The sequence below is a fragment of the Centruroides sculpturatus genome, unplaced genomic scaffold, assembly GCF_000671375.1.
Source record: "Centruroides sculpturatus isolate CEXI.00-Female unplaced genomic scaffold, Cexi_2.0 scaffold1049, whole genome shotgun sequence".
NCBI lineage: Eukaryota > Metazoa > Arthropoda > Arachnida > Scorpiones > Buthidae > Centruroides > Centruroides sculpturatus.
This window is the reverse complement of record NW_019385368.1, coordinates 258,146-283,561: the sequence shown is the minus strand read 5'-3', so window position 1 is coordinate 283,561 and position 25,416 is coordinate 258,146. Positions and strand designations below refer to the sequence as shown.

Below are 25,416 nucleotides of genomic sequence, written 5' to 3'. Positions count from 1 at the left end.
AATACAGTAGAGCGTCGTTTATCCGAAAGTCGGTTATCCGAAAGAATTCCAGTCGGCCTAAAGTATAATTTTTATTTGTTTTTATATTTTTCAATGTATTTATTTCGTTTGTAAAACATAAAGAAATCATTTTTAACGATACAATAGCCACGATTATTATTTTAAAAAGTTTACGTTAGGCTTAACATCGACGAAAATTCAACGCGAAGCGACACGCAACGGAGAAAAATTTCAACACGGGATAGGTTAATATATTTTTTCGTACGTAATCGGTTATCCGAAAAATAATAAATTATCCGAACGACCCCAGTCCCAAGTGATTCGGATAAACGACGATCTACTGTACTATAAACACGAAACAAAAATAATAATATCGATTTTCACGAATAAACGTAAATAATGATGAAGAAGGTCGTAGTATTTACTTGATAATTTCAAATATGAATAATTTCTCCATTTTTAAGTTAGAATACCTGAAACAGGACTTAAAATTTTTAGAATTCTACGACTCTCTGTTGAAGATGGAGACTTATAGATAGATTATAGATTTAATATGTACAAGAAAAGGAAAATTTTCACCGTTTCTTAATGGTCATTCTCATACCGAATTTCGGACGAAGAATGACATCACCAGATTCGAAAATCTTATCTCTATGGTCCAAAGACTTTACTCGAAAATGACGAATAAAATTGGCTAAAACTGTCTTCATCTCCATCATGGCAAATCTTTGACCTGAACAAAAGTAAATGGTTACAAACACGTAAAAGCCTTTGTCTTGTGTCGCGATTACTCACCTATGCAATTTCGTGGACCGGCAGAAAATGGTATAAATGCAAAGGGATGACGTTTCTCGCAGTTTTCTGGCAGAAATCGATCCGGATCGAACACTTCGGGATTTTCAAACACGGTTGGATTGTGATGAATCCCATAAATGTTTACTGCAAGAGACGAATTTGCCGGCAAGATATATTCACCTAAAAGAAAATTTAATTGTTTTCGTTGCAACTTATGCCATTGCTCCAATGTGTAATTACTTTCAAAATGCAATACATACCTACTTTCATATCGGAAGGATTTTTTCTGAATATGAATGGAACCGGAGGATAGATCCTGAGTGTTTCCTGAAATTACTCCGATATTTTAAAAATGTTATCGAGTACCTGATAATTGAATCAATTTTTTTTTTCAAGAAGAATTAGAAGGGAATATTAAAAATTGTGGTTGCTATTTTTCTAGCAGTAGATCTACTAACTACTATTTAAATATGGAAATAAGTAAAAGTGGCGTAAGATTACGTGATGAAAGTTTATATTATTTATCTTGTATATGGACACTACTGACGAATCTGAGGGATTTTAGCCATCCGATAGTCTCTACTAGCTAAGAGTCTGGTTTGTTTATACATAAAAAAATTTAAATTGCAATTTTATAAGTAGACTGTAATTACAAAAAGTTCTCTGAATACAACGAAACAGAAAAAGGCTAGAAAACATCGGAAATATTCAATCGTCCTTGCCGTAAGACACTATCTAACAGTGTCATCTATGCCCACCTATAAGTTTAAAACTAAAGGATTACCTTGATAATACATTCCAGATACTTCATTCTTTTAAGCTCATCGGTCGTAATAGATTTATCCATGTCTTCACCAAAAATTTCCTGCAGTTCCTGGTAAACTTTCTCTTGTATATCATGATGCAATCCGAGCAGATAAAGAGACCAACTAATTCCCATAGCAGTCGTGTCGTGTCCCTAAAAATAACAAAATTCTTTAAACACAAACTTTTTTATTTCTAAATTTGTGAATAAAACTCGTTTTACTTCGAACATGAAAGTGTCGACTTCTTCTCTGATATCCTCTTCGTTGAGACTTCCATCCGTTAAATGATGATAAAGTAGTAAATCCAGAAATGCTCGCCTCTTCTTCATCCCTATAACTTCTTTCTCTTCTTGAAAGTTGTCGATTGTTTGATTGTCTTCCAGTTCTTCTATCATTTTCTGTTTCTTTTCTCTAATTACCTGAATTGTTTTCATTCTTTAATCACGTTAGTGGTTTAACAATGAAAACAAATAAACTTACCTTTCTGTCGAATTCGTGAACGGTTTCAATGTCTTTGTGAAATTTTCTTCCTAATGGACTCAAGTTAAAAATGGGACTGAACCAATACCAAGGCTTTGTGAACCATTGAATAATTGAGGATGTTATTCTAAATTATGAAACACAATTCGGTATATTATAAATATTTTAAGTAACAAAAATTTTCCAAACTTTTAAAATTATTTTAATAAATACATTAAGCATATTTAAGATATAATATAAGGAAGTTATTTTGTTACATTTTTAATCTGTAAAAACAAATACCGTAGAAAAAGTTGTGATAATGCGATTAATTTGAGGCCCGAACAGGACTCTCAGAGAGAGACAGAGCATATATGTTAATCTGACATGGATAAAAATCACAGGACTAAAATGACTCCATTCCTATAAAATTAATGTTATTTATACTAACAAAAAATAACATCTTTAAAACTGCTTTGTTTTAATAAAGAAGCAGTTTATATGTTTATTTCATAATTAAAAAAAACCAAAAGAGACCCGCGAAAAGGAAAAAGGAAACCACAGTCCTTGCAGACTATTTTCTAATGAGATAAGCTGCAAGGTTTGAATTATAAAAGTAATTAAATACTGTTCGATTTTTTTCTCAAATCTAGTAGCAGCATATTTTACAGTAGCAGTGTCTTTTACATGGTTCTGTGCAATATATGCAATAATAGGAACCTCGAGTGATCTGGGTAACGATTCTATTTTTATGCTATGAGAATCTTTAAGTCAGTTAAAATTAAAAACTCGCTTTACATCTTTGATGCATCATTGTCACTTAATTCAATTATGATTACTCTTAATAGTAAAGAAGAAATCATCAATGGAAATAGAAACAAAAATATTCAATCAATCAACATTTGTTGAGACTTTCGCCTTACAAAGGGGTTACAACATCGTGTAGCATTGATAAATACAAACGTTGTTATACATGATTTCAAACGTTGTTATACATGATTTCAAAGAAAAGAGAAACAACAACACAAACAATAAATGATTTATTAAAGCTTAATTAATAGTGTTATGTTAACATGTTTAATAAATAACAGAAAAAATTGTAAACTTTAAATAACATTTCAGAACTTAAATTATCATCATATAAACAAAACATATCAAAATCAGTTGTCAATAAAGTATCCCTTAAATGTTCGGTGGTTTTTAATACAAATAAGTGGTTTTTAATACTTTCGCAAAGTCGGTTACATAATGGGCAGGTAGAGTGGGCAGAAATATTCATTCTACGCCTATTTAATACAATAGTATAGTCATTAAGTCGCAATTGAATTATCAAGGATTTAATACTGTAATTTAAATTTGATAATAAATAATATCGCGGTATCCGTGGAGCTACTAAAGAAGTCTCAAAAAACCTACACTTTTGCTCAATATAATGAATATCTTGGGCCCAATATTTATCTTTTAATGACTGAGAAATTTCAGCCATAAAAATTTTTTTTATTAGAAATTTGAGCAGAATAATCAGTAGAATAACCTAAGTCAGACAATAAGCTTTCAACTGAGGAGGACCAAGTTACAAACGAAGAATTTCCACCTATTAATTTCAATTTATTATAAATCAACTTTCTAGGATCATAATCTGATAACTCCAAAATTATACTCCAGTATCTAAAAATAGTCATTGTTAAACGTATAGCTATTGGTGGACGACCCAGTTCGAATCTTAAAACAGGTCTAGGGACCGAACGATTAATATGAAATATTGATCTAATAAATCTCAATTGCGTCTTCTCCAATTTGTCAACAAATTTGATCCCCAAATAGGGAACATATACCCTAAACTTGAACGTATCAAGGAATCAAACAATCGGTAATACGACTTAATGGAAGACTGCTTCATTCTAACCATAAGCTTTATTAAATTAGAAAGCTGAAGTTTATATTTCAAAAACAATTTATCTATTTGAAAAGGAAATGAACCCTGTGGAGTAAAATAGATACCCAAATACTTGTAGGACGAAACAATCTCCAATTTAGAGTTAAATAAATAAAATTTATCATCCTTCCCCAGTCTACCCCCTGTCCGAAAAACCATTATTTTAGATTTAGTCTCATTAAGAAATAATTTATTAGACTTACAGTAATCCTGTAGAAGATCAAGTTTTTTCTGAAAACCAATAGGTGAATACAAAAATATTACAATATCATCAGCAAACTAAAGACAATTCAATTCCATCTCTGGTGATCTGGATATACCCATAGCGTTATGATTACAAAAAAATTCCGAAAGATCGTTAACAAATAAATTAAACAAAATAGGACTATAGTTCACCTTGTGGAAGCCCTTTATTAGCAGTTACCGCCTCCGAAAGACAATGATTAACTTCAATTGAATAATTGGTGTTCGAAAACAATTGTCTTATAAGATTAAAAAACAATGATGATATATCTATCCGAGAAAGCTTCGACCATAAAATATCGTGATCTGTTGCATCAAACGCCTTTGACAAATCAATAAATCCAACGTATAATTTTCTCTGTTTCTTAGTCAAAATTAATTACAAAATTCCAAGAAATATAAATAAATTATAACCAACACCTTTATTCACTACAAAAGCACCTTGACCGATAGAAATAGTATGAGACCACTCAAGCCAAAGTCGGAAACGATTAGCCGATAATGTAGAAAAAATTTTTCTAATTACACTAATTAGCGATATCGGACGATAATTCAAAGGATCAAACCGATTTCCTTCTTATATATCATTTTTAAGCAAATATTTTTCCAAGTAGTAGGGAAAGAATAATTAGTTTTAAAATTATTAAATATACTTAGCAAGTCGTTTAGAATATTAGTTAGAAGGAATTTAATTATCTTAGCCTTTACAGCATCTAATCCAGGAGCTTTGTTATTTTTTAGAGATNGAATAAGATTCTAAAATAAATATATTTATAAATTTTGAATATCGAACTTTATTACATATTTTCAGTTATGTACTTTCGAAAGATTTTTGCTGTAAATACACGTTGAACATTTTAATTTGTTTAGATTACGAAGACATAAACATAAAAATTTTATTCAGAAATTAAACGAGGTTGAGTCTAAACTGATCCGCGCTAATGGTCTATAATTCATTTTAATCAATTTTCAGCAAAGTCAAATACATCATTTTTCGACAAAATCTTCCAGCTGTTCAATACCCCATCCATCAACTAACTTTCCTACTGTCTCATTGAAAATGGTATCGGCTCAGCTATGAACAAGGAATGAACTTCCCTCTTCATCTCGTTGTCAGACATGAATCTCCTTTTCGGTAAAGCTTCATTGGTGGAAACAAACAAGTGATATTCCTATTTGGCGTGAACAGGACTATAAAGTTACTTTAAGATCTGAAAAAAGAGTTTCCAAAGAATATAGACAGTGTTGTCGAAGGTGAGCGGATGCTCATTATCATGAAACAACACAACGCTTTTTCAGACGTTGTTACATCATATTCTTTTTTTAATTCAATTTTTATATAAAATGCATAATTAATTAAATATGAGTAGTTTTCGATTGGTACAGTAATTGTCATTCTTGCATTAGTCTAGCCCATAAACTTTCGTACTGTCTTACTATGAGTATTGTAAAAGCTATCTGACATATTCAAAGAATTTAATAAATAAAATTAAAGTAATTGTACAAAAGTTGAACAACTCTAATGAAATTGAAATAAATTTTAAAAATAAATATGACCAACATAAGTAATTGATTATTTCGATTATTTTCTAAATTTATTTTATTTAAATTTGTTTTGTATGTGATAGAGATGAAATATTTACAGAAATTACTGTATTGTTTGTGAGTGAAATGAGGAAAGTTACGAATCTGACTTTCGTTTTTTATAAGTAAAGCTATAATTAAGGTTTTGAATTTAGAAAGGATTTGTTTAACAAGTAAACGTTTCTTAGAACGATGAAGGAAATATGAGAAAAGGAAAAGTAATTAACTTTTATGTGTTTTTATTTTTGATTTCGTAAAGATGCCAGCAACATAATTCTTGCCGGTTGCTATAGCTTTAACTTGCATTAACATCTACTTCATTTAATATGAACAATTATTAACAGTAATAGAAATTTCCACTCGGTAATAATTATTTTTCTAATTTAGAAGATGAATTTAGTTTCTTATTACTAAAATAAACTAAATACATTTCGAACTTTATTATTGTTGTTTTACATGTACAGTAAATTTATTTAAAAAACATTGTAAAACGAATTAATTCAATTAAAATATGCAACGAAGATAATAAAAATATTATTTTTTTAAATGAGTTATTCGAAATGATGTGAAAACATTTCAATTTATGTAATTATGAACAAATGTTAACTGCACTTATCCCTACTTACACAACTTATTATTATATTGTTAAACAAGGCGTTTCACTTAACTTTAAATAAAAATATTTCGACAAATACGTATCGTACGAAAAAATGCTTAAAAGAAACCCTCAGTGTATTGGAGGAGGCAGTTAAACACCGCAGATTTAACTCATTACTCTGGACGTAGGGAGGAAACCAAATTTGTAAATTCAAAAAGAAAGTCCAAATTTTTATAACAGATTTTCAGTCTAAATTCAAAATTATGTAGAATTTATCTGAAACATTCTTTTGAATCGTTATATATAGCGCTGCAATCAATCGAAATTAGTTAGGTTTTTTCATGTTTTATTGCATAATGATTTTGGAATGAAGGGAAAAAACTGTAATGGCTAAATATGGTTTGCGATTCAACGTAGATGCTGCTGCAACAGGCCATTTTTAACTGAGATGCATGTAAACACTTCTTCAACGTAAAATCATTACGCTGGAAGAAATAAGTGTTTTTTTTATTAAAAAAACGAATTCCTGCAGGTTTCGCCGATTTCAGCGTTATCAATGATGCTTGAGAAACCATATTCAGCCATCAAAGCTACTTTTCTTACAATCAGGAATGATTATGCAATAAAACATGCAGAAAAATTTACCTTCGGGAATTGCAGCGTTAGCTAATTTGCCTTTCACCCTACCACTATAGAAATGGGCTAAATTCGGCGGACTTGAACCCATTCCAAAGTACTGAGAGTTTCTTTTAAGCATTTTTTCGTACGATACGTATTTGTCGAAATATTTTTATCTAAAGTTAAGTGACACATCTTGTTTAACAATATAATAATAAGTTNAATTCTCTATATATGGAAGAAAAAGAGCAGAAATAAACAGGGAGACAAAATACCACAATGCTTCAGTTGGGGCTATATTTGGAATCTGATTTTCTGTCCAGTAAAAACTCAAGATTTTCGAAAACTTTGTGGCACTTGTAAGTGTAATTTGAGTATGTTCATTTAAATCTTCTGATATAAACTTATTATTATTATTTACAAAATTTCTTGACGAATAACCACCAGTAAAGGTAAATGTATTATTTATTAAAGAAATTTTCTAGGTGTTATACAAATAACTAATGGTACATCTATTGCAAAGTTGAAAGAGATATTATTCAAAATTTCCTGGGGTGGCTATCATTACATTGCATTACCTCATCCCGAAGTGGCTCAGGTATAATTGCTTTAACACATATTGTTTGCTTGTTTTTAAGGTTAATAATTGATTATTTAACACAGGAAGTACTGAAGAGTTACACCGTAATCAACAAAAATTGTCTTTATAATATTCTTCATCCATGGACGAGTCTTTTAACAAGCTAAACGATGATTGAATATGTCACACTAATTAAAGTATTGATTTATTTGTTTGCAATAGAAACAGTTCGAACGAAAAGTGGAGAAATTGTAGGAAATTATTAACTCCAACATTTCATTTTCGAATTCTCGAAGATTTTAAAGGAATTTTCAACGAGCAGTCAAACATCTTAATTGAAAAGTTGAAGAAGAAAAAGGAAAACGAAGAATTTCTTATGGATAAATTGATTACGGTTTGCACTCTGAATGTTATTGGAGGTAAGAATTTTACAGTGTTTACTAGTAGGAAATAAAGTTGATAACTGTCAGGAATTTCAGTTACTTAAAGAAAATGTCCAGAAAACGGAAGAAACTACGAGGTAAGAATGTTTATTTTGAACTTTTGTTTGTATGCTTATGAAAATTTGGTACCTTTCATTGTAAACCCCTTTTTTGTCTACATTACGAGTTTCTCTTTCATTTTTGTCTCCATTCTGTGGTCATTCAATAAGAGGACATGCTTTGATCATACCCATTAGGAGTTCGGCCAGCCCCACGATAGGAGGGAGCAGGATAATGAGATACGAAGCCCCGACATTCTTAAATGAAACCCATGAAACATTTTTTTTCTGGTGTTCCTCACACTAACAGTTTGACGCTTTACCTTTCTCGTCTATTGGGATGCTATAATTGTCTTTGTAATCATCATTGAAAAAAAATATATTTTCATGTTTATTTTTCAACTTTTTTTGGCTCAGGACTTTCTGAAATTGGTCTTTATTCACTTTATTTTCGAATTTTGCTACTCTGAATGATGGTAATCTTAGTAAGAAAGGTGTAAATTAAGTATGTTGTTTTTTACGTATATTATTTTTATTATTATTTACAGATTAAGCCATGGGAATGCATATTAACGCTCAAAAAATCTGATACTGATTATATCATTGCCATTAATGAGTAAGTTTAAAAAATGGTTAATAACAAATCTAAATAAAACATTTCTATTTAGATCTATTGTAAACTTGTTTCTTTAATTCTTCGTAGTTAATATTTTCGTTGCTCTCTAACTCTTTCGACTATTGTACGATGATCTCAGTTATAATATTACGAGTAATCGTAATTACAGTAGATGACAATGGATGACAGGTCTTAACCTCCTTGCTAAAGTATAAAAAATTCCTGACAATCAGAGAAGGCGGGCAATTTTGCAGTTTTGGCTACAGGGCGATAAACAGTATATATGAAATACCTTAATTAAGTCTATACCGATTAACTGTCTCATCTTTTTTTTGTAAAAATAAATTACGTAAAACGTTTATTTATTAGTAAAAAGTAGTTTTAAAGATTAGTTTAATAAGTATTAGAACAACTATCGTAATTTTTTCTCCATGTAGGATTAACATTCCAAGCTCTGCTTCCCTCTCGGTGGCCCTGCTTGACCCTTGAAACAATGGCATTATCACAACTTTCGTTAAGATATAGCTTTACAAATGAAAACTGTAACAATAAACAACAGAACCATGTTCAATTTTTTAAAAATCTCTTTATCTTATATTTTAAATATGCTTCATGTAATTCTAAAATATTTCTTAACGTTTGAAAAATATTTCAATTACAGTAGAGTGTCGTTTAACCGAAAGCCGGTTATCCGAAAAAATTCCAGTCGTCGGATTTAAATTTTCGCTAGTGCTGTTGCGCTGCAATCTTTGACAATATCTTAGGCTACTCCAATATTTCTTTCGTTGATGTGTGTGTTTTAGCTGGCAGCACTTGCACTTTTGTGTGGTATTTTTCTGAGAACAGTGTGTCCCGCTGAATCCAACCTTTTCGATACTAGATAACTTCTAAAGTATAAATTACTTTTGTTTTTATGTTTTTCAGTATATCTATTTTGTTAGTAAAAAATAAATAAATAATTTTTAACGATACAATAGCTACGATTATTATTTTAAACGTTTACATTAGGCTTAACATCGACGAAAATTCAACGCGAAGCAACACGCAACGGAAAAAATTTCAACATGGGATAGATTAATATATTTTTTCGCATATAATCGGTTATCCGAAAAATAAGTTATGCGAACAATCCTAGTCCCTCAATTGATTCGGTTAAATGACGCTCTACTGTACTTAAAACCTTTATACATCACATTTCGTTTCGTAATTCAGAATAACATCTGCACTCGCTGAATGGGTCACAAAGCCTTAGTATTGGTTCAGTCCCATTTTCAACTTCAGTCAGTTAGGAAGAAAATTTCACAAAGACCTTTACCACCGTTCACGGATTCGACAGAAAGGCAAGTTTATTTGTTTTTATTGTTAAGCCATTAACGTAATTAAGAATGGAAACAATTTAGGTAATCAGAGAACAGAAACAGAAACTGACCGAAGAACTGAAAGACAATCAAACAATCGACAACTTTCGAGAAGTGAAAGAAGTTATAGGGGTGAAGAAAAAGCGAGCATTTCTGGATTTACTACTTTATCATCATTTAACGGATAAAAGTCTCAACAAAGAGGATATCAGAGAAGAAGTCGACACTTTCATGTTCGAAGTAAAACGAGTTTTGTTCACAAATTTATATATATCTATATATATATCTATATATATATCTATATATCTATATAAAAATGGACATGTNACTGTCGATACTCTTTAAGAACTTCTCTTTGAGATGTTAAAGTAACGTCTTTATAGTCCTGTTGAGAATTCGAACTCTCGTGTGAATGTTAGAGCTTCGGTAATTTTTATTTTAATCATTATTTCCTTTTTTCCACACTTCCATGGAAGTTAAAGTTAGACCTTTCGACCTATAAGTGTACTGAGTCACTTTGAAAGGTGACCTTCTAATCGTCTGTAAAAGTACTTTCCTCACAACAGCAGATTATTCATTTCTATTTCTGTTACAATGTACAAATCAGTAGCCAATTAACAAGAACCCCACCTGTTACATGATAGAGAGTAACGAAAAGGTGGCCCGCGGATGTTCTGATCTTAGCCATCGGCGGCAATTAATTTAATAACCTGTCAACTTATTAAATTAATTGCCACCGATGGCTAAGATCAAGAGTTACATGCGATTGCATCAGATTTTCAGCCGATGATTTTCCCTCCGGGACGTGTATAAAAAGCGGTCGTACTTGCACCTCCAGGCGCCGACAGCCGAAGCGGTCACAGCCAAGGGGACAGCCGAAACGGACACAGCTAAGCGAACAGCCGGCAGACACTCACAGCGGACATAGCCAAGCGGACCTCAATCAACACCAGACCAATACAGCTTTCCTGACACAATCCTGACCTGAAGAGAAGGGAGACTACGATTACGAACCCCCGATCCAAGAGCGTTTTACCAACTCCTAAGATGACGAGGGTGAAAAACCGTGAGTTCATCAATTAGCAAATTTCGATATTTTTTCTTCAGTTCATCGTCACTCTCTCGATCGTAGCTTAAGATTCGACAATATTATGTCTTTAGAGTTCGCTCTTAGTTAGGTTTAGTCTTATTAGATGAATTATTCTAATATTTTTGATTAGTATTGTTCATATAAGTTAGTTAATTAAATATGTTTATTTTATAATTTATTATGTGTCATCGTTAAGTACAACCGGAACCTCGTCACGATCTTGCTGTCCCGCCCCACTTACATTTTTGCCTTCCTATAACGTCATCTCTGATAGAGCCACCGATAAGCGGGAAGAAGCTTGACACTCTACTCCCTCGTTTCTCACACCTGTTCACACCCAATCAGACTATGACGTGTTTGTTCCCATCACTGGAACACTACAAGGAGGAAAATTCACGAGATTCTTTTCTCGAGATTTTCACAGTTTCAAGTGAAATGAAACACCTTGTATATATGTGTAAGTTATATTTATTTATATATAACCATCATAGTCGTTTCGTGTCCGAGTTTCGATCAAAGTTTCGACCGGTTAATCTTGGATTACCCTATCAATTAATACATCGCCGGATTCAGCTAAGCATCGTGTGGGTAGCAATTTTATTATCTTCCGCAAATTTTTTCGGGTTTTATCCTCCCCGGAAGGCCGAAGACTTTTCAGGCTTTTCCGAGTAACGGCTCATCAAGTTTTTATTTTATTTTATTTTTTTATTAATTTTTTTTCTGTCGGTATGATCCCTGTCATGTCGCTCTCCATGTTCTGGGTAAATATCGCGTCATTGGGATAAATTTTTTTTTATATTACTCACATTTTATTTTTCGGTCTATGCAAAGGCCATTGTCTCGTTTCACGTGGCAGTTAGCCACTCGGCGCGTCTTGCGCCGCTCAGTGCCCGGCGTCTACACTTCGGAAGGTNATATGTTACCGCTAAAGCTCGAAATTCGTTAATGTGTACAGTACATTACCTAGCTAATCTGCAGATTAATGGACTAATTCAGTTTTTATAGTATTAATGAAAGTGGACTCTATCTGTGATTTGCAACAGGTGGAGAGATACGATCCTCAGACAGGTCAATGGACTCCCATGGCACTCATGCTGACGAAACGGTGCAGGTTGAGTGTTTCTACTCTGAACGGCAAGATATGTGTGCGGTGGGTACGAAGGCTCTACCTTTTTGCAAACGGCGGATGTGTACGATCCGCTGACTAAACAATGGAGTTACATTTCACCTATGAACGTGATGTGTAGCAGGGTGGCCCTAGTGACCAACTGTGGGAAACTTTACGCCATAGGAGGATACGACGGGGTATAGAACCTGAGCACAGTTAAAGTGTACAATCCCGAACTAGACCTATGGAGTTTCGTGGGCGCACGAAGATGGGGTAGGCGTGAAAGTGATACCTGTTTTATAAAGTTTGATAGAATATGCATAAAATTTAATTAAAAATTCAATTTTTTAAAATATCGAGCATAAAATTGTCATTCGATATTTTTCCGAATATTAAGCTATTACATCGATTATAAATAATTTCGCCATAACGAGTATTGTTAAATATTTGTACATTGTTATAGGTATTTAAATATATATATAAATCATGCTATTCATTAAATGTAAACAATAAATCTATATTCATACATTGTTCACATTTAATATATTGTTAATTCGATTGTAGTTTTTCTTCAAGTGCAATATTATTATATTTTCGTTGTCTAATAAATAATTATAAGACAAATTTATTTCATTGTTATTTGGATCAAAGTATCTATTTATTTACTTGAAAACAAGACTAGTAACATCAGAACTGAGCAAAACCACTTGACTAAGAGATCCGTTGGCTTGATACAGTATAACAAAATAATAGAAATTTTATTTGATAATTTATGTTACACTGTTTTTGTTACCTAACACACACAAGTGTTCTAAACTTAAGGAGAAAGACAATTCCTGGCGATGCCAGAAAGTCAGATGGTAATGATGAGACTGCCATGGTGATGTCAGTGCTTCATCACAGTTCAAGGACATATTGCATAGTGATGGGTTTTTTCTGCCTGGGTAAGCACTTTTCATCAATTTTACATCTACAGCCAACTGCTGTATGTATATTTTTTTTACCAAACACTTACGTTTACTGTTCTATCAGATCATTACATGAATTGTATTCCGCTCAATGTATTAATTTTGAGTTTAACATTATACAAAGTATAAAATGTTGCAATTAGTTGATTTGTAAAATTCTACAAGTTGCTGTGTATTACCTTGAGTTAGACATCAAGTACTACAGTACAGTCATATTTGTCTACAGTTCTTTCTGTGTGTGAAGGACGAACAGACCCACAATAAAGTGTTATTTTAAATTTTAATTATTGGAAACTNCAATTTTATTATCTTCCGCAAATTTTTTCGGGTTTTATCCTCCCCGGAAGGCCGAAGACTTTTCAGGCTTTTCCGAGTAACGGCTCATCAAGTTTTTATTTTATTTTATTTTTTTATTAATTTTTTTTCTGTCGGTATGATCCCTGTCATGTCGCTCTCCATGTTCTGGGTAAATATCGCGTCATTGGGATAAATTTTTTTTTATATTACTCACATTTTATTTTTCGGTCTATGCAAAGGCCATTGTCTCGTTTCACGTGGCAGTTAGCCACTCGGCGCGTCTTGCGCCGCTCAGTGCCCGGCGTCTACACTTCGGAAGGTTTCTCCCGCAGGTTTTATTTGTATTTACTGATAAATCGGCACTGGGTCAAACGCGTCTATTTCGCAACGCTGTGTTTATCAGCGGCGCCGGAACGGCGTTTGGTGTTGCATGCTGGATTTCAGTCAAGTTACACTTCATTCTGTCGTCGATCCTAGAATACCCGGCCAAGCTCCAAGCATCCGAAGACTCCACTTGGAACCTCAGCTAAGTATTGACAGTCTATTCGTCTTAAGCTGAACAGCTTGGCTTCAAGTGCATTATACAACCTGTCCAGCTACTCACTATCACCCCTCTGTTCCCTCGCTCTTCGTGGCTTAGTTCTGGCACAACTTGTCTTGCCGTGTGCTGTAACTCTTGCTCCATCATTTGTGCATCCCGCAGTAATCACGGCATATGTTTACGGTGAGAGCTCACTTAATAACAGCTTTACTAAAGAGGAATTAATCTCCTCAATAAACGGCCACCTCGAAACTATTTTAAACAGTATTCCACTAAACAACAACCAACCAGTAGAAAAGGAAGGTAGGAATCAAGCAAGAAATGCCGCAGTGAAAATGCATGCAGCGGCAAATCAAATCTTTGGTGTTGACATCGCGCTGTGTGAAAAGATTAAGCACATCTCTTTCCCTGACTCGCAACTACATAAAAGACCATTCGCAGAAGTTTTAAAAAGTAACTCCAAAACACTCAGCAAAACAACAAAACTTATTTGTGAAAACACTGGAAAATTTGAAGAAATTAAAAACCCTAAAAAAAATCAAAATTTAATATTGACTGCAAATATCAAACTGGAAGTACCCACTCCCATCCCAAAAGAACTGATGGTCACGTTAGTAGAACACGTTGATCCAAAATGCTTGGGGATCAAGATAAACCAAGTCAGGACCTTACCAAGTGGCAATATTAGCATTCAGGTCCAAGGGGAGGATGATGCTAAAGCACTCAAAACAGCAATCCGAAATAATACTGCATTTACAGCTCTTGCTAGTCTTCCAATAATTAACTATGGATTGTAACAACCAAAGCTTCAACCAAAAAACTAATAACTGCAATAAATGTAACGCCTCGCTCAATCTGCTTTAAATCAACCTTCAACGCAGTAAAGCTGCTTCCTCCAATGCTCTGCAAATCACCTTGAGACAAAATATGGACATCCTCATTTATCAGGAACCTTATCTACGAAAGAATAGGGTTGCCTTGCTCGGCAAAGCGATTCTAATAATCATCCCATAAGCACCGGTTACCTTGTTGTAAATAGATACTTGAGAACACAATTGATCGCCCACCTCAGTAACGAATATCTGGCTACCATCAGCATCGATCTGAACAGTATGCACCTATACATAATTAATGTCTACTTCCAACCGTCAGTAGACATCGCCATTCCTTTGAGTCTGCTTAAGGACGTCATCTCTGATCTAACTTCACACCCTATTTTGATCAGCGGCGATTTCAACGCCAAATCGCTAATATGGCACAGCCCGGTGGCGGATTCAAGGGGCTTTAAAGTAACGGAACTAATGGCAGAATTTGACCATCCATTTTTTCACACCAGCTAACTTCCTACTTTCTCTTCCAGTATTAGGGATAGCTGTATCGACATCTGCTTAGGCAATAAGCACCTTCCAATGCTAAACATAGATTGTCAGACGCTCAAGCTTGTCTCCACCAGTGACCATTCATATATTGCCACAAAGATTCTTTCATCTCCCATCCCAGTAAACTTTAAAATAAGTTAATCCACCAACTGGGAATACTCTGAAGACTGTCTAAAAACTTTATGGAACCCCACGGACCTCAAAAGCATCAACGCCGAGCCTGAAATAGACTTGGTAGTTGAGCAACTTCAAGCTGCCCTGAAGCATGCGTTCTTCTGCACCACAAGGGTGAAGACATGACTTGACTTGAAAGTAAAGTTGAGATAGCTGTCCTAGTTGGACTTAGCCATGTGAAAATGGGAGATAATAGAGGGATGAGTGAGGGGTAGAGTGGGGAATGGGAGGTAATGGGATAGAAGAGGGGAAAAAGAGGTAGAAAGTGGAAGTAGAGTTTGGGATCACAATCCTGATTAGCATCGCACTTACAAAAGAAAACAGTAGATGGTGAAAACAACTTACAGATTGCCTTTCCGGCTAGACGGTTACAATAGTAATTACAGAACAAAGCGTACATTTCAGTGGCCTGTCGCCACTGGTAATCCCGACCGAAAAATTCTACAGTACACTAAAACACAGGTATTACACAGATAGAATGTTACATAAAGGACAATGTTGCGATAACAGAAGACCAAGGTGACGAGACTGCTGATCGGAGCGAAGCACAGAGGGTGAAGACCAGTAAGATCTCGGCCCCGTGGTGAAACAGTTGGCTCGGCAGATTTCAAGCAAGAAAAAAGTCTGACGAGCCAACAAAAGATACAGGCGCGAGAAGTATCTTTTCATCAAGCATATTCTCAAAGAGGCTTATTTGAACCATCTCAGAGCTTATAAAACTCTTATCAATTAGACAAGGAACAAATCCTGGCAGTATTTCTGCACCTTTTCCAATGCACAGGGACCTTGATCGGCCCCGTTTTATACAGTCTTTAAAAAAGACAGGGCCAAGTCGACTCCCCGAACGATCATGACTAACTCTGGCTATACCACGAATCTGGCTGATACATATAAAACCGTCTTCTCGGAACTATTTCCATCTGATGATCCCATGGAGGATCAAGACATTCATAGTGTCATTAGGGAAGGCAGTGTAAGCCACACTAGTTTTGTCAATGATAAACCTTTGTCTGCGAATGAGATCTCAAGAGAATTTAATAACATTAAAAGAGGAAAAGCAACAGGACCAGATGGTATTACTTGGATGATGGCTCAACACGCCTATAGGGCGATTCCTACAACATTTTTGGTTTTCTTCAACAAATGCCTGAGATTGGGCTACTTTCCCAGGACTTGGAAGGAGTCCTCTTTTAAAGTGATCTTAAAAGACAAAAATAAACCTCCAAATGCTGCTTCAAATTACTGTCCCATCTCACTACTTTCGATAGTTGGCAAGGTCCTGGATGTCCTCATTGCAAATAGAATCAAACACTACTTAGAAACCAACAAATAGTTGGACAACCGTCAATGCGGTTTTAGGAAGGGCAGATGTGCCCTCAAGCAATAGGCAAAATCGTGGACTATGTCCAGGCTGCCAAAGATACTGGAATCTATTTAATCGTGGTCTCAATTGACTTTAAAGGTGCGTTCGAGCACGCCTGGTGGCCAGCCATCTTATACGAACTGGTTCAAACCAATTGCCCACATAATATCCTGATGCACCTAAGGAGCTACCTCTCAGAAAGGTCTGCAGTGGCCATTGAGAAAGGGAACACTAAACAGGACTGCCATCTCCAGGTGTTGATCACAACGCTCGAAATCGGGCCCCCTCCTCTGGAATATCTTGTACAACAGGCTGCTGAGGCTGTCTTCGGGCCATATCTCTATTGGCCCATACATGCAGGGTTACGTCGATGATACGCTCCTCCTTTTCTCAACCTCCAAACGACCCTACAGAACCTAACTAATAATTTCTTAAAAGAGATCTACAAGTGGAGTGTAAACTACCGGCTAAATATCAACTACAGTAACTGTTGTGCCATGGTCTTTCTGAAGGGTAACCTCCTGAAAAAGAAGTCAGTAATTAAAATTAATGATTACAGGATTCAAAACACAAATAACATCAAATATCTTGGTGTGCTATTTCACCAAAAACTCTCTTGGAAAGACCACACCTATTATATATATGAAAAAGCGATGAAGATGAACTCTTTACTCCAGCATATCTCTAGGAACCTTTGGGGCTTAGACTCCAAGCACAGCATAACTATTTATAAAAGGGCTATTGAACCTATTTTCACATACAAATGTGAGGTGTGGGGGTGTGCTGTTCAGAAAGTGTCCAACTGCAAAAAGCTGCTATTTGCCCAGTGCACCGCAGCGGTTGCCATCACCAAGTCCTATAGGACTGTACCCACCGATGCCATTATCATCATTGCAGGGATGACTCCCATCCATTGGGTCATCTTGAAGAAATACCTGTTTCACAAGCTAAAGCAATTACCCATATCAGAAATTGACATGGACCATTTGCAGTTTCTAATTAAAAAGTTTAAACTGCCTGCAGATATAAGTGTCCTAGGAAAATTCCTCCTGGACCATAGACTGGACATTAACTATGACTTGCTTACCCATCATCGTGCCAATAACCCAGACCCCAACATGTGTCTCCATCAGTCCACCGTCCCAGAAGGTATAAACTACAGTAGAGCATCGATTATTCGACTAAATTGGGGACTGGGGTTGGTCAGATAACTGAAAAAACGGATAACCGAAAAGTATGATAAAATACATTATTAGTATAGTATATTAGTATATTTTATGTAATTAGTGTATTAGTATATTGGTATTAGCGTTCTTCGCGTTGAATTTTCATCGATGTTAAGCCAAACTCGATGTTTTTTTAAAAATAATAATCCTCGCTATTGTATCGTTAAAAATTATTTTTAATTTATTTTTTTTATTGCTCACAAAACAAACAACCACTCATAATTAGAAAATTAAGCCTCGTTTATATGCTGGCTTGTCTTCCATGGTCAAGCAATTGTTACCAGTTAAAAGACGCAAAAATTTAACAAAAATAATATTAAATTAGCCAAGATATAGCCAAATATTGTAGTGTCACATTACCAGCGGACATTTGAATTTGCCGACTAGAATGCGGTCGGTTAACCGATGTTACGGTTGATCGGGGTCGGATAATCGATGCTCTACTGTACTACATTATGGATCCAAAACTTTAGAAGCTGTAGGTACGGCTGTTATTCTCGATGACCCAATAAAAAAAACCTTCTGGCAAGGTGCTTATAAGCTGGATCCATCTTGCTCTATCTACCAATCTAGCCATCCTTAACAACTTTAGACGTATCCAGGATAATATAACCAGTTAAAACGGTAAAAACATTAACATCATCAGCGACAGTCGAGTCGCCCTTTACCAGATTCATAAGCATAACTGCCGCCTTCCCATAATCAACAACAGCTTAAAAATCCAATACGAAATCCCAGATACTGTCAATATAAAATTTCACTCGGGAAGCAGTGGCAATAAAAAGGCGGACAACCTGGCCAAAAAGGCTGCATCTTTATCCACAATGTGCAGCTACTCCTGGATTCCCCTGTCCTGGGTTCAAGGTAAGCTGGACTAAATTTTAACGTCTTGTTGGCAGAAGGAGTGGGATGAAAGCCTGACAGGGCGTCTCACTCACAACTTTTTCCCCAGCATCTCTCATAGGATTATCAACCACTATTTTACTACCAATCACGTCATTAATTACCCAATTTCTTACAGCACACGGCAACTTCAGAGCCTACCTCTACAGGTTCTTGAGAAAGGAGAACGGTTTGTGCCTCTGTGATAGTAACGAGAATGAAGATCCAATAGATCTAATTTTTATCTGCCCGGTTCACTCATGCCACCGTGCAAACCTTCGTAGGACTATTGTGGAACGTGGGTATCCTTGGCCGTGCGAACTATACACCCTTATTGAAGACCAGATAATCTATCAAGAATTCAAGATCTTCGTGGAACACCTGAAACTTACGCACTATACAACTACCAGCCCAAGTGGCATCTAATGGACGGCTCATCTTCACAGTTAACAAGGATCACTCCCCAAAAGGGACTCCTTACTGCTTCCTTCGTTTTTTTCGAAGTCGGCCTCATCTGTCCAACTTCTCAAGGTATTACGCTATGAGCCTTCTCCTTCCCTGTATATACAAATTGTTCTGCACGTGTATACCATTGTATTTCTTAGTGCTATCCAACAGCTCCCTTTTTTGGCTCATGTCCTCCTTTTTCCAGTTTCAAACCTCCAACCATTGCACCCTTCTAATTTTTCCTCAAATCACTCTCTCCTTCCTTCCTTCACCCATCTTTCTAATCTTTTTAGGCTACACCTTTGAGTACAGCCTTTTCTTTCACATGTATGCATGTATAACCATCATAATTATTAAATCGTAAAATAAATATTAATACAATACGATCGGTTATTATAAATGTTAAAAACAATAATTCTAAATAAATTGTAAAATTTCTTAAGAATAAACAAGTTAAATTCACTCATTTGTATCCGATTTCGAAAAAATTAAAAACAGAGATGGACTACCACTTGAAACTTATCAATTATCTCTTACTTTATTTTCCATTATTCTCCATATGCATTTCGCCTGTTAGCCTCATCAGTGTATATCACGATTTACATTGCCAATACTTTTATATTCTATCAAATTATCCCAGCATTCATCTACACATCACCGGTATTTAAATTAATAGCATTTACATAATTTTTTATACAATAATGTTCAACAATACGTCTCATTACAAGGTTTTCTATGTTATACAATCTATATATATATAATTGCTTGTCCTGAGTGACTCATTCACTCACTCCCTGATTCATCATCGCCCAGAGTAAACCGATGAACCTAAAGAAGCAAAATTTGGTACACAGTTAGGGTACGTCATGAAAACGCTCACTAAGAAGGGATTTTTCGAAATTCCTTTCCACGGGAGAGAGAGACAAAATTAAGGCTTAACACTTCCGTCAACAATGGAAGTGTTAAGTAACAATAAAAGTGACAAGTAACAAAGGAAGTGACAAGTAACAATGGAATTGTTAAGAGAAAGCGATGTGCATGACGCAGTTGCAGTTTTTTCGTTTTTACCGGGAATCGAACATATTTTTAAAATCATTTAAAAATTCTCTAATTAGTCCGAAAAGAAAGGGACCCAATTCTTGCATTCTGTTAAAACGGATAAGGTTGACTGTAACGTAATAATTTTAATCTTCGCTATTGTTACTTTTGCCCATGCAACGCCGGGTCTACCTGCTAGTATTTTGATATTATTTCGGTGAACAATACAATTTGTAGCACTAGAATGCTGTTGCCACGGGAATCAGTTTTATTTATTCGAATTGCCGCCTTGTTTTCCTTATTCTCACTTCAAGTTTTCTTTCCGTTTCGCCAATATAGCACTTTCGTTCTGTACATGTACACATCAATCTATAAACGACTCCTGCCACTTCCAGAGGATTCTTCGACTGTTTCACATTACCTTTGTTAATCAAATATATAAATTATCTATGTTTTTTATTTTTAACATCATATCTATTATTGGTATAAGAGTTATACCACTTATATACAAGTTGCTGCGGATAATCATTTAATAAATATTTTTTTTAAAAAAATTCTTAGTCTCCATCTCAATATATTTCTGTAGTGTTGTTCTATTAAAAATTCCATTAAAAATACATTTCTTTTTATTCCTATAGGATATTATAATTTACAATTAATCAGTTTATTATTGTTACATGTTTAGTCGTAGGCCTACTTACGAAACAGCAGTGTTTCATCATGTCTTGTAATTGTAACGTCTAAATAACAGACTTCACAATTTCTTTCTTCTTCATAGGTGAATCTAATACTGTTATTTAAACTATTTGCATAAATCTCAATCTTTTCAGCTGTAGTTGCATTTGAGTTGTAGAAAATCAATATATCATCTACATACCTAGTATAGAAAGCAATACCTTGAAACTGGAAGATTTTTTCATCTAATGATGTCATACAAATATCCGCAAGCTTCGGGCCAACTACAGATCCCATTGCTATTTCATCTTTTTGACGGTAATATTCTGTGGAGATTTTAAAATACAGTAATTATTTTTTAAAATAAATTGTATAAAATCCAAACTATAACTAGGTAAATTGTATTTACTTAGACCTTCTGTAATAAAGTTTCAAACGTTGTGTATTGCAGACTCCTAGTACAATAATAAAGCGTGACAACTCACAATCAAACACACACTCTTCGCATGACCATGTATCTTTATGAAAAATATAAAAGCTTTTTAAAAAAATTATTATTTTGTCAACTTGGTGAACAGCGAAATAGGTTAAATAAGAGTATTTATTTGATTAACAAAGGTAATGTGAAACAGTCGAAGAATCCACTGGAAGTGGCAGGAGTCGTTTATAGATTGATATGTATATGTACGGAACGAAATTGCTATATTGGCAAAACGGGAAGAAAACTTGTAGTGAGACTGAAAGAACACGAGGCGGCAATTCGGCTAAATGGAACTGATTCCCTGTGGCAACAGAATTGTGGTGTTACAAATCGTATTATTGACCAGAATAATATCAAAATATTGTATAACAGATGTAATGAAACGTCTTGTTGAACATTATTGTATCAAAAATTATGTAAATGCTATTAAATTAAATACCGGTGATGTGTAGATGCATGCTAAGATAATTTGATATAATATGAAAGTATTGGCAATGTAAATCGTGATATCCACTGATGAGGCTAACAGGCGAAATGCATATGGAGAATAATGGAAAATAAAATAAGTGATAATTCATAAGTTGCAAGTCGTAGTCCATCTCTGTTTTTAATTCTTTCGAAATCGGATACAAATGAGTGAATTTAACTTGTTTATTCTTAAGAAATTTTACAAGTTTTTAGAATCATTGTTTTTAACATTCTAATTATGTTTGTAGAAAAAATAAAAATTAGTTATAAATCGTACAGTAAATTGTGGAAACTCTTGTGTGAATCTAATTATATAAAAATGTACACATAAACTTTTTATTTACACGAAAACGTCAAAAATTTCTTTAATTTCTAAATTTGAACCATAATTTTAACATTGGAACTTATTCAAAATATTCCAGATGGACTATGGTGACCAGTATGTTCAAACATCGCAGTGCAGCAGGAGTGGTGGCTTTCGAAGTACACATTCACGCATTAATTGGATATGATGGACTTTCTATCTTTGATTTCACAAGTACGATGAATGGACTAATTCGGTTTTTATAGTATTAATTAAAGTGGACTCTATCTGTGATTTGCAACAGGTAAAGAGATACGATCCTCAGACAGGTCAATGGACTCCCATGGCACCTATGCTGACGAAACGGTGCAGATTGGGTGTTTCTACTCTGAATGGCAAGATATATGTGTGCGGTGGGTACGACGGCTCTACCTTTTTGCAAACGGCGGAAGTGTACGATCAGCTGACTAAACAATGGAGTTACATTTCACCTATGAATGTAATGCGTAGCAGGGTGGCCCTAGTGACTAACTGTGGAAAACTTTACGCCATAGGAGGATATGACGGGGTGTCGAACCTGAGCACGGTTGAAGTGTACAATCCCGAACTAGACCAATGGAGTTTCGTGGCTTCTATGTGGGCGCACGAGTGTGGGGTAGGCGTGGGAGTGATACCTGTTTTATAAATTTTGATAAAATATGCATAAAATTTAATTTAATATTCAATTTTTTAAAAATATCGAGCATAAAATTATGTCATTCGATATTTTTCTGAATATTAAGCTATTACATCCGAATATAAGCGATTATAAATAATTTCGCCATAACGAGTATTGTTAAATATTTGTACATTGTTATAGNATAATAATAATAATAATAAGCGCAGAGCCCAAACGGTTAGGAGTTGAAAGTTGAAATTTGGTACACAGATAGGGTATGTCACGAAAACGCACACTAAGAAGGGATTTTTCGAAATTCCCTCCCGGGGGGAGAGAGACAGAATTAAAACTTCTATATACATTATGGATACGAGCCCAAACGGTTAGGAGTTCAAAGTTGAAATTTGGTACACAGTTAGGGTACGTTAGGAGAATGCACACTAAGAAGGGATTTTTCGAAATTACTCCCCACGGGGGAGAGGGACAGGATTAAAGCTTAACACTTCCATCAACAATGGAAGTGTTAAGTAACAATGGAAGTGTCAACAATGGAAATGCTACCTAACAATGGAATTGTTAAGAGAAAGCGACGTGCAAGACGCAGATGCAGTTTTTTCGTTTTTGCGGGAAATCGAACATAATTTTAGACCAATCTAAAAATTCTCTAATTAGTCTGGAAACAAGGGGACCCAATTCTTGCATTCTGTGAAAACGGGTAAGGTTGACTGTAATGTGATAATCTTTATCTTAGTTATCGTTACTTTTGCCCGAGCAACGCAGGGCCCACCTGCTAGTATTATTATAATTTTGTTGTCTAATAAATAATTGTAAGACAAATTTGTTTCATTGTTATTTGGGTCAAAGTATTTATTTATTTACTTGCAAACAAGACTAGTAACATCAGAACTGAGCAAAACCACTTGACTAGGAGATCTGTTGGCTTGATACAGTAAAACAGAACAATACAGTAATTTTATTTTATAATTTATGTTACACTGTTTTATACGGTTACCTAACACACACATGTGTTCAAAACTTAAATTAAGGAGGAACACAGTTACTGTCGATGATGAGACAGCCATGATGTTGTCAGTGCTTCATCACAGTTCGAAGACATATTGGGTAGTGATGTGTTTTTTCTGCCTGGGTAAGCACTTTTTATCTATTTTATATCTACAGCCAACTGCTGTATGTATATTTTTCACCAAACACTTACTTTTACTGTTCTATCAGATCATTACATGAATTGTATTCTGCTTAATGTATTAATTTTGAGTTCAACATTATACAAAGTATAAAATATTGTTTAAAATTAGTTGTTTTGTAAAATCCTAAAGTTGCTATGTATTACCTCGTGTTAGACTTCAAGTAATACAGTACAGTCATATTTGTCTACAGTTCTCTCTGTGTATTATACAAATGTTGTGCGTCTCTAAGGTTTAGAAGTGTGTAAGTGCAACGTGAAACAAACTGAAGGGTTTAGTTTGCTATTTAAGTAACTACCTATTGCTGATTTAGTAAAGATTAAGTATGTATTTAACAAAACCAGCCATTCATATCTTCAAAAATAAAAGGTATCTATTTAACTGTTAAATAACTTTACTAGCATGAATTATAAAGAATTCGTTCGAAACTGATCCTGCGTAATAAGATTTGTTAGTTACTGTTAAGTTAATTAGACATGGGATATACTGTCTTACAAAGAAACAGTATTATGCTCAAATTCAAATATCGTTTTAAATATGTTCACAGGGTTAGTATTTGTTTTTCCCCGAATTTTATTCGACTCATCACGCTTCGTTAAATTGTTGAAAATAAATGATAACTAGTCTTTTGCTTATCTCGAGGTTTCAAGGAAGAAAGTGATCTATGTTTCAGCAACCGAGAAACCCTGGTATATAATTACAGTAAAGCGTCGATTTTCCGAAAGTCAATCATCCGAAAGAATTCTAGTCGGCAAATTTAAATTTTCGCCAGTGCTATGGCGCTTCAATCTTTAGCTCTGCCTTGGGCTACTCAAATATTTTACGTTTTTGATACTAAATTAACATCTGAAGTATAATTTTTTTATTATTTTTATATTTTTCAATATATTTATTTTGTTTGTACAAAATAAAAAAATAATTTTTAACGATACAATAGTCTTTGTTAGGCTTAACATCGACGAAAATTCAACGCGAAGCGACACGCAACGAAGAAAAATTTCAACATGGGATAAATTAATATATTTTTTCGTACATAAT

The 25,416-nt window shown here is 34.5% G+C and overlaps 1 pseudogene; it reads right to left on the bottom strand.

Annotated features, from left to right (window-relative positions):
- Nucleotides 1-241: 241 nt before the first annotated feature.
- Nucleotides 242-25,416, bottom strand: part of LOC111638216 — a 33,212-nt pseudogene continuing 8,037 nt past the window's right edge.